General features: G+C 41.1%; 1 pseudogene; it reads left to right on the top strand.

Moving 5' to 3' along the window:
- The first annotated feature begins 14,480 nt into the window (after positions 1–14,480).
- LOC117713231 (small nucleolar RNA SNORA17) lies at positions 14,481–14,600 on the top strand (annotated as a pseudogene).
- Positions 14,601–14,877: the final 277 nt, after the last annotated feature.

The following is a 14,877-nucleotide window of genomic DNA, read 5'->3' as shown; positions in this document are numbered from 1 at the left end:
ACAGTTGAGATGGGAGCTGTTCAAGCAGAACAAGAGCTCTCCACTGAACAGAGAGGAAACAGAGATCCTCAGCTAAGACCCAGGGCGATTAAACCAAGGGAGCCTATGGGTCTATACCTGGTAATAACTATGCCAAGATTCTGCTTGGCCTTAAGTTGGTTAGAACAAACAGAGACAGTCATAAACCCATAATGTCTGTAGATGAAAGGAGATATGTGAAAGTCCTTTGAAAGGACCCTAGGATGAAAAGGCTGAATGCCTTCTGGAGAATGATTGTGAATTATGGAGGGAAAACTAAAGTAGTGGCCTCCCATGATCTCTCTGTACAAAGCACTGAGAGTTCAAAGAGTTGGTGCACATGACACAGTCAATTAACACTGTAACACTGTGTTTAACAGCAGTAACACTTTTCTTCAGAGACTGTGTTCAGCATCTGTGACACTTTTCTTTAATCCCCTTTTGATCCTGAGCCCTGAGATTGGCACATGTCTATAAGGATGCCCTGCAAGGGTGACTGAGCCCACCTGTTATAAAAGGTTTCTTTTCAGGTGTAATATGATGTTAACCTCATGACTCTTTGCAGATGCAGAAAAGCATCTGAATGACATGCAAGCACACAACAACAGAGGCTGGGAAATAAGCTCACAGGGCTGCCAAGGCCAGCATTTCTATTACATTTTGTGAAACTATATAGAAACATAGCAAGGTTGACAAAAAAAATAGTCCAACAGCCAACACTTCCAAATAGAGAAAAAACTGAAAGTGTTTAATAAAGGCACACCCAGGCACATGCAAAAAGGTATTCCCTGAAGCCACTGTTTTAGTTACTTACAATTGTTGGTGAGAAGATTCTGAGGACCCAAAACAATGTTGGCTGTTGCTACTACTTGTTCCGAGCCCCTCAGTGTCCCCTTCACCTGCGAAAGAGACACGTGAGGCAGGTTGTTACCACAGCGAGGCTTTATTCTTGTATCAGCAGAAGCGGAAAAGACCCCAAGCCTGGAAAAGGCACTGCTATATCTACCCTAGAGTGGCATGTTCACTTCTGATTGGCTGTTCACTCGTTACCCATAATATGCCCCGGGATGGGCAGTGACTTTGGCGCGCTTTTTGCCTTTTGCACCTGCGTAGTTAGTTGTTTACTTGTGGGAGGAGAGGATGCCCGCACCATCTTGTAATGGCGAATGCTATCATGCTCACGTGGCTCCTAACATCTCCCCCTATCAATTTTATTAAGATGGAACAGCCTTTTGCCTATCAAGCACGGCACCAACTCAGTGAGGGAAAGCAGAGGCCTGATCCCCTGTGCAAAATGAGATATTGTAATGGGTTTCTTCTCTCATTATCGTGCAATGAGGAATACTTCCCATACCCATCTCGATGCCTTTTGACGGGGAAAGGAAGCCTCCACCCTGGGGCGCCACCAGGGGAGGTTTCTTGGCATCAAACCTTTGTGCAATCAGGCATACTTTCGGGAAATCTATCCACACTCGTGGAACATTCCCTGTCGAGTACCCACTCGCAAACACCTCTAAATATTCAGGTACCACAGTTATTCAGGCAAGGGCTGGCTGGACATAGACCTCTCATCGACCCAGTGCAATGGGCTGAACCCTTGGGGTGCATTGACTGAGGGTCTCAGTCATCAGCTACTTTCTTAGCCTAGATAGCCAAATTTCAGGGGGAGATGCTTGCTCAAGGCTACGAGTGCTTGGGCGATAGCGACCTTGTCACGTTTTTGTTGGGCTCTGAGCTTGCAGACCAATCAAAACATGAACACTAATCCACAGCATAGGGCTGCACCAAACAGGTCTATCCCCACCCTTTAAGAAAGAAAGAAAAGGCAGAGGTAAGCCAAGAAGTAAAATCGCCAGGGGTAACGGGGTCCACTTGTGTTCCATTAAGGCTCAAAATCCGGATCTGCAATTGCTGCTGCATCTGGTCCAGCTCCCTAGTCCACTTCCCTTGTAAATAAGCAGAAAGATTATGGCTTTAAATAAATGTATCATTCATAAATCTCAGAGGTGTTATACATAGATGTGGGGTTGCTGACACGGAGCTCATTTGAACCACATCTGTGAGCTGCTCCACATGGGCTAGGAGCAAATCAACTCTCTGATTGACCAACAGGATGCCTGATGCCAGGTATGCATCCACTTTCTGTAGAATGGTCAAAGCCTCAAAGGTCTTTTCTGAAATTTGATTAACAACAGTAGCTGCTGTAACCTGAATAGCCAAGGCTGTGCCGGCTGTCACAGCTGCAGCTGCAGAGATGGTAATAGCAGTGATAATGGCTGCAGTTATATCAAAATCTCTCTTCTGTCGAAATAAAATCAAGGTCCCAGACCTCTGAACAGGGATAGGGATCCATAGTGGTATACTGACTATTAGGGCCTGCTTATAGACAAGAGCAGACCAGCACTGGGACATAAAGCAAGTTACATTGGTACAAGTTAGCAGAAGCGGCGCCTTTTAAGAAGGCAAGGGCATAGGTTTTGGAAAAGCAGATAGGATAGCCATCTAAATTCACTATATATACTAGGAACCCGATTTAGGAGAGTCCAAATGAGAACTGAGAGCGTCTGCAGATGCATCCTTCGGGGGGTCATTTTCAGGAACCGCGAGTCGCTGCGTCAGTCGCTCTGGCAGCCAAAATGGGTTGTCTTCTTCCTGTGGAAAAACACAAACCACTCCCCGGGATCTTATTAAAATAGGATCCGGGCCTTTCCATTGACCAGTCAAAACATCTTTCCATTTTATCATTTCTTTTAGCCTAGTTGGTTCTAGGCAATGGCGATCAGCCATAGTGTTGCCCTGACTGTCCAAATTCAAAAAGTTGAGGGTAAAAAGTGCCAGAGAAACAGTAGCTCATGGCACCATGGGCAGAGCTTCCTCAACTTCTCCTTTTTGTTTTATCAAATAAGTTTTAAGGGTACGATGAGCACGCTCAATGATGCCCTGTCCCTGAGGGTTGTAAGGAAGACCCATCAGGTGTGTCACCTCCATATGGCGACAAAATTGTTGAAATTTTTGAGAAGTGTAGGCTGGTCCATTGTCAGTTTTAAGGATTTTAGGCTTTCCCCAGGCACTCCAAGCCTCGAGACAAAGTTGAATAACATGGGCCACCTTTTCTCCAGTCAATGGAGAGGCGAACATAACTCCAGAACAGGTATCAATGGAGACATGCAAATATTGTAATTTGCCAAAGGATGGGATGTGAGTAACATCCATTTGCCAGATCTGTAATGGCCTAATTCGCCGAGGGTTAATTCCTGTATGGGGAACAGGTAGGAATTGACAGCAGTTTTGGCATTGAGTCACGATATCTCTGGCCTCCTTTCTAGAGATGTTAAACCGACTTCATAGTGTCTCAGCTGTCACATGAAACCTTTTATGAAAGGCTTTAGCCAAATCTAATTTTGACGAAAGGGCAATTGCAATCCACTTTCCGGATTTTTTTTAATGACATATATGGGTGTATTCGAGGGAGAGGTAGAAGGTTCTAGATGACCGAGCTGCACTTGTTCTTTAATTAGTTTTGTAGCAGCTTCCAATTTTTCAGAGGATAGGGACCACTGAGGAACCCACACGGCCTCCTCTGTGAGCCAGGGTATGGGCATAGAACCCTCAATGGCAACTAGGGAAAACCCAGGCTTTGTCTTCCTGTGTTTGATTCTTGTGAGACAGGATCTAACCTTCCTTGTTCATTCCTGCCAAGACCCTTCCCTTCTTTAAATCCCATGCTCTTCATAATGTTTATAGCTTCTGGGAAGTATTCACTAGTCAGAACTAGCCCTAGGTCTTGTAAGATGTCTCTTCCCCAGAGATTGACAGGGAGAGGAAGCACATAAGGTATAAAACTTCCTGTTTGACCCTCTGGTGCCTGCCAAGTCAACAAGCAAGGGACTGCGGGACTGGCCTCATATCCCAATCCTTGTAGGGAGTGGGACGATCTTTTTACAGGCCATGACTTAGGCCACCAATTAGAAGAAATAATACTTTTATCCGCTCCCAAATCCAGAATTCCAGTAAAGTTCTTCCCCTCTATTGCTAACTGTAAGGTGGGTCTAGTTTTAAGGTCAACCACCAGGTGAGCGAAGTCAGTTCCTGAAGAACCAAGCCCGTGAGCACCTCTAAGCTTCTCAGTGGATGGAAAACAATCATGCAAGCTTGGAAGGACAACCAATTGAGCAATCCTGTCCCCAGGGGAGATGGAGAATATACCTTGTGGGCTAGAACAGAGAACTTGAATTTCTCTGGTATAATCTTGATCTATTAAACCGGGGTGTACCACGAGCCCTTTTAAGGTAAGAGAGGAGCAGCCTAAAATAAGGCTGACACTTCCCCTTGGCAGGGGGCCTCTATAATCAACTGGAATTGGCTGCACCCCCATGTGTGGCATTAGTAGGACTCGGGAGGTGGAACGGAGGTCCACTCCTGCAGAACCCCTTGTGGCTCTGCAGCGAAAAGAGTCCCCTGAGTGTTCAGCAGTGTCCCATATCTTTTGGGGCCCTGGGATCTTGGGCCCGTATATTCGTTTTTTAAAAAATTTTCTTCCTTAATGGCTGAGGGATTTGGAGGGAGGATCTGACCTCTTATATCTCTAACAGAGCGGCAATCTTGATCCAGATGATAACCCTTTCTACACCTGGTGCACAGTTTTGATAGTATTTGATTATTTGGGCACTCTTTCTTCATATGTCCCGCCTTCCCACAGGCAAAGCATCGGGCCATATGTTTTGAAGGGCATTTTCCACGATTCTGACCTTTAAGGAGGACTGCAGCCATTTCTAAGTTTGCTGCTGCAAGTCCAGCATTAGTAAGGGGACCTCCCAAGCCTCGACAGACTCTTAACCAGTCTTGTAGTCCCTTGGCTCTCCGAGGAGCAATGGCTGCACGGCATTCAGCTGTGGCATTTTCAAAGATCATCTGTTCTATCAGTGGCATTGCCTGCTCTGGTTCCCCAAAGATTCTGCCAGCTGCCTCAGTCATGCAGGCCACAAAGTCAGAGAAAGACTCATTAGATGTCTGAATTATCTTGGACAAATAAAGGTTACTGCCTTCCTTCCTAGGGAGGGACTTCCATGCCTTTATTGCAGCTGATGTCTGAATTATCTTGGACAAATAAAGGTTACTGCCTTCCTTCCTAGGGAGGGACTTCCATGCCTTTATTGCAGCTGATGTCTGAATTATCTTGGACAAATAAAGGTTACTGCCTTCCTTCCTAGGGAGGGACTTCCATGCCTTTATTGCAGCTGATGTCTGAATTATCTTGGACAAATAAAGGTTACTGCCTTCCTTCCTAGGGAGAGACTTCCATGCCTTTATTGCAGCTGATGCTATCTGTACATAGACCTGTTAGGGATGAGCTGTCTGGTCGTTTGAGTGTACGCCAACTCCAGCCAACATGTCAAAAGTCCATAATTGTTGTCCCTCAGTGTTTGCATTAATCCTGGCTTGTGCTTGTAGTGCCCTGTGCCACAAGGCCTTCCACTCTAGGTATTGGCCCATATTGTTAAGTACCCCTTTCACTGTGTCCTGCCAGTCTCCTGGCATCATAGCAGCTGTACTTAATCTCTCCACTTGGGATACAGTAAAATTAGCCCCAATTCCATATGCACATACTGCCTCAGCTAATTCTTTGACCTGTCTATACTCTACTGGGGCATGGACACAAGCGCCTTCTGCCGCTTCAAAGACTGGAAATGCAAGCTGTAGTTGTCTCTGATCTCCTGGGATGAGATATGAATTAGAGGCGCTGCCCGAGGCATAGGACAGAGGCAAGGGCGGGGCTGATGGATTCAAGGTCTTTCTTAGTCTTATCCCAGAATGGCTATTTTTTGCACAGGTGGCTGCCTCCTCCTCTAGGCTCTCCTCCTCGGAGCTGCCAAGGTCTATGGAAGCAGGCTCCTTAATGGGGTACAGGGGGGTCCCCCCGAACTCCACTCTCTCTTCACCAGCCGGTGAAGGGTCCTTAACCTTAACAGGCCCTGCAGTGGCCCCTGTTCCTTTTGAGTACTCTTTCCTATGACCAGGCTCCTTGGCCTGCTTCTGTTGCCCAGGCTTTTTTGCCTGCTTCTCCTTTCCAGGCTCCTTGGCCTGATGCCGGCTAACACGCCCTGTTTCTGATACTCTGGAGTGGACCTCTCCTGAAACCTCTTGACTTGCACTAATACCTGTGTTTCAGCTGGATCTTTACAACACAAATAAGCTAAAAACAAAAGCAACACAAGCAAGAGGCCAACTATTGCTGCGGCGGCAATGGGTGAATATCCACCTGCAACGAAAGCTTCCACCCCAATCATATCTCTTAGAGACGTACCTCGATCCTGTAGTCTTTTAACCCGTCCCGAATCTTGGGGGGTCCGAGCCCCTCCGTGTCCCCTTCGTCCACGAAAAAGACACGTGAGGCAGTGTTCGGGTGGTTACCACAGCGAGGCTTTATTCTTGTATCAGCAGAAGCGGAAAAGACCCCAAGCCGGGAAAAGGCACTGCTATATGTACCCTAGAGTGGCGTGTTCACTTCTGATTGGCTGTTCACTCATTACCCATAATATGCCCCGGGATGGGCAATGACTTTGGCGCGCTTTTTGCCTTTTGCACCTGCGTAGTTAGTTGTTTATTTATGGGAGGACAGGATGCCCATGACATCTTGTAATGGCAAATGCTATCATGCTCACGCGGCTCCTAACATCTCCCCCTATCAATTTTATTAAAATGGAACAGCCTTTTGCCTATCAAGCACGGCACCAACTCAGTGAGGGAAAGCAGAGGCCTGATCCCCTGTGCAAAATGAGATATTGTAATGAGTTTCTTCTCTCGTTGTCGTGCAATGAGGAAAACTTCCCATACCCATCTCGATGCCTTTTGACAGGGAAAGGGAGCCTCCACCCTGGGGCGCCACCAGAGGAGGAGGTTTCTTGGCATCAAACCTTTGTGCAATCAGGCATACTTTCGGGAAATCTATCCACACTCTTGGAACATTCCCTGTCGAGTATCCACTCGACACCTCTAAATTGCTCGTTGCTCACCAGACTTGAAGACACTACCAATGGTGAAATAAAGCTAAAATTGAGTTGCTAGCTTTCTCCTGACTGGATAGCTTTCATGGTGCCAGAAATCTTTATGTAGACAGCTTACAAAGGATTGTCATCAAAAGTTTCCCTCATATCTGTACCATGCATACCACACTCCCAGTATGCCAGGAAAATATGTGCTTGCTGGCTCAATAGCTGTATGATTGCTTTGAATATAGACAGATGTTTTCTAATTAGATTACAACTTCAAGGAGGTCATCCATATTTTGTGTTGTATGTCTGATTAAAAGTCAGGCTTGAGAGGTCAAAGATTATAGAAAGAATAGTGCTGCTGCTGTTTGGTTAATTATTATAGTATACCTGTAAAGTTACCTTCTTAATATTTAAGGTTATAACCCTTTATATATAATATACTTTTAATGTTAAGCATTATTTGTTATAAATATATAAATATTAAGGATATAGCCAAGGTGCATGCCTTCATCCCAGGTCAGAGAAGTTTCTTCTTTCAAAGGTTCATAACTGGTCAAAGTGTAGATTATAATGACTGTTAAAGCCCAAGTAGGACAGCTATATGTAAAGCTCTCAATAAGTCTCAAAGAACTTCACCCAAGAGGGGCTGGAAACATGGTAAGAGCCAGAGGATGGGAGGAGAATTGTATATTGCTGAACTCTGAGCATCCCATGGCCACTGTGCTTTAGAATTATCATCAGCTGTGAGTCCCTGAAAGCAAACTGCACAAGAGTGCACCAGTTAGTTTATGGGAGTAGGAAGTGCTGACAACACCATTTCCTTCTCCAAGGTTTAACAGACAGTTAATAATTATTAATAGTTGGGGCTTATAAGCTTCTCTCATTTTCCACTGCCTCCAGGGTTACAGAGATTTAATTCTTGCTGGGAGCCATAGCCTTTTGCAAGGATATATAGTTAGATGACATTTGCTGGGAGAGAGAGGAGAGGTTTCTTTTTTATTAGTGTACAGGCCTTAAAGTTGCCTTGTGTTGCTGTAAGTAACCTTAACTTTCCTCATTGCTTCACCCAGAGGAACGTGAGTGAAATCCTTGGTATGCTCCTGGTATCCTCTCTGACAGGAATTATTTGTCATTCCAGGAAAATTCATTTATGTTTTGATCTTTTCAGGGAATTTGTAAAGCTGAAAATATTGGGAGACTATCCATCAAGGAAAATTCTCCCACTATCATCCACACCAGAGACTGACGGGGAAGTAAGGAAGATTTGACTACCTACAACCCATCTACAATAGCTGCAAAAACTATTAGAGTGGCAGAGACCCATGTCAGATTGGCTGAGACTCTTGCCTGTCCTTCAACATAGTTAGACAGCTCACTCTACCAAATGCTATTTCTCTTTCGCCTTCAAAAGTGTTGTTCATAAGCATGCTACAGACATTAATTTATGAAAAAAATAGTAAACATGGATCACCTGAGGAGGCTTAGCTCAATAGCTAATCTGTTCTGCATTCATAGTAAAATTATATAATTTCCCTAAGCTAAACTGTTCGTGAATTAATGGTACCTGCAACATCCTAAACAGTGATACAGGATTGAGTAAAGCTAAAATGTTCATTGACACTAAAGAATTAATTCATTCTTGGCCCATGTCTTATGCTAGGTTTTTTGTTTGCTGGTTTGTTTGGTTAGTTGGTTGTTTGGTGGGTTGGTTGCTTGGCTTTTTGTTGTTTGTTTATTTGGTTGGTTGGTTGGTTGGGTTTTTTGTTTTGTTTTCTTTTGTTTTTGTTGTTTTGGATTTTTGTTTGTTTGCTATTGTTGTTGTTTTACTATTGGTTTGCTTTCAGCAAATTCCTTAAGAAATAAAACAATGAGTTAAACAAAGAAGTTGATGAGAAATAAACACAGAAGCAAATATAGATTGATTTGGAAGTTAACCCTTCTGCAGAAACAGAACTGATTTTAATAAATACTTGTACTTTTAGATTAGAGACTATACATTTACTTATGCCATGTTTTCCTTCAGATAAAATGTAAATGTATTTATACAAAGACTTTGGTTGTGGCTATTAGTTTGAAACCATCATATGGTTTTGCAGTCTCTATAATATTTACCTCTATTTCCTTTAAATCACTACTTCAGAACCTTAGACATGCATGCACATATGCATGCATGCACACATACATACAAGCATAAACATGTGCATACACAGCCTCATTCATATAAGTGGTTCCAAAAAGAGTTAAGCAATTTTTAAGATCATTTCATATTCAGAACATAGTAAAAAAGTATTATTGACATCACTTGAGAAGTTTGATATAAAAAATAAACAGCAAGCAATTGTCTGGCATACTGGGATGGACTCACTATAGTGTCTTTTGCATTCTGAGCATTGTAGTTCAGAAACCAGGTATCAAGCAGAGTGTTATTCCCTAAGTACTACAACCATCACAGTCAAGATAAATAGGAAAAATCAGCAAATGCCTATCTACACTTGAGGGCAGTTCTGTTAAGAATCTCATTGCATAGCTCAAAAACTGCAGCTTGACTCACTGAGCCAGAACACTGGATATTAGGACTTCTGCTTCCTTGAGAACTATATAGCACTATGAAAAAGAAAAAGAACAGATCTGTGTTTGAATTTGCCTCTGCTTCCCTTTTAGAATTCTGAGATAGAGAATGATTAGATAATCTGAATTAGAAAGAAAGATTGGAAGAGTGGTTTTTTAGTTTCTCCTGTTAAGAGGCAGTGCTCATATGGGAAATCACTGAAACACTTGAGATGTATTTCAGAATTAGCCACTCATTATGGGAAAATTACAATCAAGTTTGCAGTTGGTTCTGAGAAACAACAACATATTAAATGTTTCCTTATACCCTAGCAAGTCCTCAAAATACACTAAACATTGATGCTCTCAGCATGTGCATGGATTGGCATGTTGCCCAGAGATGGTGTGATAGAGAATCACAAATAGAGGTTTTGTGGGTCTGCTGGTTTGTTTTAACATTTGTGACTGGTAGAATAATTCACTATGTAAATGGATATAATATGGATTGAGAGGAAAAATACCAAAGCTTTGGAAAATTAGAAAGATAACATGATTGTACTTAGCATGCCTGCGCATGAGTGTTTACTGATGAGTATGACATGAGGTTGTTGCTCAGTAGTACCAAGAACAGGGAAAAGGATTATTAATGTATTTAGCAAGGCACGAGAATGGGATTCAGTCAGAGTGATGAAGGATGAGGTGATGAGAGAGGGTTAGGCTCTTCTGGTGTTGGATTCTTTCCCAGGCTATTGCTTTCCATTTTATATTTTCAGTGTTTGTCAAAAGTTGCATTGCCCTTTCTATCAATCTGACATGCTGGAACAGAACTTTGGCTTATTCTCTGTACACTTACAGCAGCCCACTTAGCTTTCTGACCACTTAATCACTTAACAAACTTCTGCTCCAGTTTTCCTGTCAAGGAAATATTGAGAGTTTAGAGAGAAGTCTAAACCTGGTAGAGAATGCCAACTGACAAGCCTGCTCCTATCTGCTGAGATCAGTGAGGGAGAGGGGGTGGGAAGGGAAACTGAAGAATAAAAAGATTGCATTAGAGAGAGAGAGAGAGAGAGAGAGAGAGAGAGAGAGAGAGAGAGAGAGAGAGAGAGAACAAATAAGAAACAGTTGTTGAAAGAAAAGAACTGGATAGAAACATTGAAGGAGATGATGGGGTCATGACACCATCAGCAGCAAGCCAGTTAGACTCTGAATTGAGTGTGACTAGCAGGCTATTGGTTCCTGCTCTGTCTTGGTATTTAGACTTCAGTGTCAAGGGCCTCCAGAGAGATGGATTTCCTTTTCTCTCCTGGTTTGACTGAAAGTCCTTACATCTGAGAACGAAGATGCTTTTGTAAGATTAGACACAAAATCATCAACTTCTGTTAGAAATAATGACTACTGAGGAAGAAAAAGATTAACCTTTCAAAGAAATGGGACCCTTAAAAGTGAACATAGAAATGTCTCCTAAGAAAGAAAGTCCAGATTGTGGGGTTTGGGGATTTTCCCTACAATATGGGGGGAAAAGGATAAATTTACTTGCATTTATACTGCATAATGGAAAGCATATCTTCATAATGAACTCAGTTGAATAGGGCTCACAAAATGACAATATCACAAAAGGAAAGCTGATAATAAAGACAAAATATAAACCTAACTTATTTCACTTAGCACAACTGTCTGCATCATCACAAATGAAAGGACACTACATGACCTCACTTATGTGTGGGAAAAGTCACCTCACAGACACAAAGGATGAGGTTGACTGTTAGGGACTGAAAGTGGGACAAAGGCAAGGAAAGGCCAGAAGACCAGAAGGTGCAAGTGCCAAACTGCAGAAATATTTTTTACTATAACAAAATAACAACTACTGCACACTGCTATGGCCACAGTGATTAGAAGCATATGGTATACTTTAAAACTCTCAAAGAAAAGACTTTTAATATTCTCATAAAAATTAAGTTAGTGACTGATGTTTTTTAATTAGCTTGACTGATTATAATTGCTACATGTACCCCATAACATAAATAATTTTGTGAATTAATAAAAATTGAATGAAATGTGACAGTGTAGGAAGATAGAATAATTTAAAATCAAGAATAATGCAATCAAAACTTTACCAATGGTTGAGATTCTAAAAGGAAAGCTAGATTGGAAAAGATTGATTAGTGTATAGGGCTAAATTATTGATGCTTAATTTGTCATTCCTGGGGCTCTCTTGTACAATAGAACACTGTAGATAATTATAGTGCATTGCTGCTGCAACATCAAAGGAAGAAATATTTATCCTTTTTAAAAAAAACATTTTATTCATTTACATTTCAAGTGATATTCTCCTTCCTGGTTACCACTTCACAACACCCCCATTCCATCTGCCCTAACCCTCCTCCCCTTTGCCTCTATGAGGGTGCTCCTCCACCCACACCCACTCCCGCCTTACTGCTCTAACATCCCCTTATTCTGGGGCATCGAGCTTCCACAGGACCAACAGCATCCCCTCCCACTGATGATAGGTAAAGCCATCCTCTGCCACATATGTATTTGGAGCCATGGATCCCTACATGTATACTATGTTTGGTGGTTTATTCTCAGGGAGCTCTGGGTGGTCCAGTTAATTGATATTGCTCTTCCAATGGGTTTTTGTTAAACATGTATTTTATATTGTGTGCTTGAGTGTTTTTCTTGCACATATACAAGCTCACTGAGTGCATCAAAGAGCAGAGATGGAAGCTGGAAACTTGGATGTGCATTCATAAATAGTTGTAAGCTGCCATATGCATACTAGGAACCAAATATAGGTCGTCTGGAAGAACAGCAAATACACTTAATCACTGAGCCATCTCTCCAGCCCTGGAATGAGGATTTTAAATAAAGGAGTGATAAATTCTGCAGTGAAGTCTGCTTACCTGGACTTAAACAGTTCACAAAAACATCACACAGTTTTCAATAGATATGTACTTTTACATTCTTACATTGAAAAAATCAAAATTACATATATGAGGTAACAAATTACCTACAATTTATAATAAGAAATACATTATTGAAATTTTACTATAATTTTAGAATTGTTTCCCTAGCTGTATCCCAAGACATTTCCCTAAGGTATACAGAAAATCAATTTGTATTATACATATTTAACTTATTTCTAGTAAAACTATAGAAGTCTAAGAAGAAACTCTTACTTAAAACTTTTTGAAATAATCAAGTTAGCTAATTAGCAACATAATTTAAAAATCACTTAGTCAAAAGAAGACTTAAAGTAGTAATTTTATATTTGAAAGAATATAAGTATAATTTACATAGTAACTGACTTTTATGATTTTATTTAATAAAAAAAATCTTATGTTCTTCTATAGAGTAGTAAACTTATGGAAGTATGAGGTAGAATATACCAGTCAATCTCATTCAAATTAGATGCAATTTTGCTTAGAAGCAAATGATATCTTCAAGTAAATATTCACTGTTTACATCCATAGTATATATTTACCATTTGTTTTGCACCTGATTTTGTGCAATCTGTTGGGTAATAGCACTTTAAAGTTGTGCTTTGAAGGTGATAAATATTAGTATGAGAGGTACTTCTCAGGCTCCATCACATCCTTCCAACAGTATGTGGAATGAAATCACTAGATCAAGATGGATTCTTACAGTTGAAGACCTGGCCAGATTGCACAACAAAAAATAAAATATCATTGTGCTTCCTCAGTGACACAGCCATTTTTACAGTGGCAATAACGAGTTAAATGTTGTGTCTAGGTACGTAGACCCTCAATGATGAACTTGATTGGTGGCCTAAAGAAGCACCTGCTATGAGCAAAGCCATTAGTTTAAGGTTGTGTTGATTTTTTTTTATCACCATCTCTAGCTATTTGTTTAAACCAAGGTCCTTTAATTACCAGTCAACATTGTGTGAAGTAAAAGAAAGCATGCTCATGTTTGTCAAGAATAATAGCAGTTCTTGTTGAGGTTCAGTCTGGTCTGACTCATTATTCACAGTGTTGCTAAGATTGGCTTTTCTTTACAACAGATATGAAAAACTTCATTAGTAAATTTGCTAATTAGTCTTTGGTTTTAATAGATAAACACACTGAGGTAGAAAAATAGAATGATCAGTTTTCCTAAAGGACTATAGTCGCCTTTCATTTAAAAAAAAAAAAAATGTCTAGCCCCAGGATTCTACTGAGGTACATAATTTCTAGTAAATAATCTTTGCAAAAGGAATCAGAACGTGACAGACATGTTTCTTAATTTTGAATCACTGAAACCATATTAGAATGTGGCTTCTGAAATGGTAAGCATAAAATTTATTTCATTATTCTTTTTCAAACAACAGTTAAATACTTAAAAACCATATTTGGATATAACATTACTTTAATAGCCCCAAATACATCACTGTCATAAAACCAGCACTTTTTTTTGTCTTCCACATCCTCACAAAGACCTGGAAAATACTGAATAAGCAGTGTGCTCTACAGTTAGGTGTAGACTAATCATTCTGACTAATCAAATATATGACTCCATACTCGTTAATTTTATTTACACTGCATGAATTAAATTATTTGTTTAATATATGTTATGACATTTATACCGATTATTTCTTTGTTCTCCTGTTTTGTCAGCACATTATCTAAGGTGTCCACAGGAAGCACAAATCTTTTAAAAGCAGGCTTAGGAAAGGGTAGTCAATGGTAACCAAAATGACAAGAAATGAAAGACTCCCATATCATCCTCTCAAAATCATCACTTCTAGGATAGCTGAAGGGGAAAAAGCAGACTTATCACAAACACTTGAGAACTGTGACTCCTTTGGAGGTTGAATAACCCTTTCACAGTTGTTGTCTCAAACTATTGGAAAGCACAGTATTAAAATTATAATTATAAAGTAACAGTGAAAATGATTTTATGGTTAGGGGTCACCCCAAAATGAAGACTTTGCCCCTAGGTGTTGCCAGTGTGGCTGCTCTGTCACATGAGTCAGGTCACAGGGAGGATAGTGGTTATGTCTATGTTCTGACCTGTGAACATCAGAATGATTAATAGCTTAACTTTCCCTAAAAAGAATCAAGATTGAGCTGACCACAGGGAGTTAACTTGAGATGAACATTAGTCTAGCACAGAGCAGATATGGGAGGAGGGGGCAGCCCATGCTTAAGATGAACCCTGCTCAGTGCCATAATACATGAATGAGTCATGCCACTCCTAAGACTACTCCTGAGATGATGGCAGAGACTCAAAGACTGGGGCTCTACTAAAAGGAGCAAGCAAATGTGGAGAAATGAAAAAAGAAAGTGAAACAGAAGGATGTGCGCACAATGAAGAGAAACAG

Source organism: Arvicanthis niloticus, chromosome 7 (genome assembly GCF_011762505.2).
Source record: "Arvicanthis niloticus isolate mArvNil1 chromosome 7, mArvNil1.pat.X, whole genome shotgun sequence".
Classification (NCBI taxonomy): Eukaryota; Metazoa; Chordata; class Mammalia; order Rodentia; family Muridae; genus Arvicanthis; species Arvicanthis niloticus.
The sequence above is the reverse complement of the archived record's forward strand: the minus strand, read 5'-3'. Positions and strand labels throughout refer to the sequence as shown.